This window comes from Schistocerca americana, chromosome 1 (assembly GCF_021461395.2).
Source record: "Schistocerca americana isolate TAMUIC-IGC-003095 chromosome 1, iqSchAmer2.1, whole genome shotgun sequence".
NCBI classification, from domain to species: Eukaryota; Metazoa; Arthropoda; class Insecta; order Orthoptera; family Acrididae; genus Schistocerca; species Schistocerca americana.
Genome location: NC_060119.1, coordinates 1,059,754,061 through 1,059,755,591, shown reverse-complemented (window position 1 = coordinate 1,059,755,591; position 1,531 = coordinate 1,059,754,061).

The following is a 1,531-nucleotide window of genomic DNA, read 5'->3' as shown; positions in this document are numbered from 1 at the left end:
AATTAGGATAATAGCTAATATAACGTACTAACAGTGTATTCACCATACATTCTCAAGACTATACTGTTTGTAAAAGAAAATATGGAACATAGTGTAATAAATCATGAATACAAGAAAAAGAGAGGATTGCCACAAAATTCAGTAATAAAAGAGCAATAGATTATAGCCCATTTTCTGCTGGAAGACATTTTTGTAACAGACTGCCAAATAATATAAAACTGTTAAATGGAAACATATTTAAGGCAAAATTAAAGCAACTATTAATTGCTAAATATTATTACTTCATCAAAGGTTATGAATGTATATCATATATAATTTATCTTTATTTCCAAACTCCTATTAATTTTCATATGTTTATAAACAGACTATGTCCATGACTGTAAAAGTTGTTATGGACAAATAAATCATTTACTATTTATTTACATGATTTTTCTAATTTGTATGTCAGTTTAGTGCACTGCTGAAGATTCAATAGGCTAGAAGATGCATGGCTGTATCCCCAATATGGTATGATTTAATTTTTTTTTTTAAGAAAGGTAAACTATGTATTTCTGTGTCAAATTTTTGTCAGATCTAGAACCCTACGTGCAGTTTGAATCCTGAGACCAACAGACAGTACACTTCATGGAAGACCTGTGTAACCGCTGTGGTTGTGCTTTGCTCTTTGGCAAAGCGATACTCAGAATCTACTTAGCTGGTATGGGATAATACTTTTGAATATCTTACTAAAGGTGGGAGTTAATGATATTGGTCTACAGTTAGAGGCCTGTTCCATGTGTTTCTTTTTATATACTGCTTGCACATTACTCTTTTTTAGAAAAGTTGGATGCATGTTTTCTCGAATGCTGTAGTTAATCCAGTGGGTAAGAGATTTTGAGATTCCTTGTAAGCATGCCTTAGTAACTGAGTTTGATATGCTATCCCATTCAATTGAAAATATTTCTTCAACATTGTAATCTTACCCTCCATCACATCACCTGTTGATTGTCACTCTTCAAAATAAACTCTTTTAATAAGCTTCAAGAGGAGTAAAATGTACAAATAACTTTTTACTTATCTTGTTTTTTCATAGTTGGCTCCAGTTCTTCGTTTCTAGAGGTTGATTCTTGAGGCTGAAGGTTTTGATATTGCAGGTTCCAAATGACATGATAAGTACTGAAGAATTGCCTGATTTACATCTTGATTTTTATTTTTTCACATTTTTCTATATCACACTGTCTTTACAATCTCCACTTTTAAATCTAAAATTGCATTGTTATTGCCAAAATTAAAAACATATCTGACCACATGAGAAGCATGCCAACTAATACTTCATTCTGTGTTGCTAACAATATTCCAATGAGTTTACAATTTTTCTTGACATATGAATATCCAGCAATTTATGTTATTATTTTATAAATGAATCCAGAAATAAATTTAATAATTAGCATAAGATTGTGCAGTTAATAAAACGAATTTTAAGTATGCCAGATATTTCATAATTTCAAATGTTTCTAAACGAAAAGTAATTTTAACTGTATACACAGAGCTA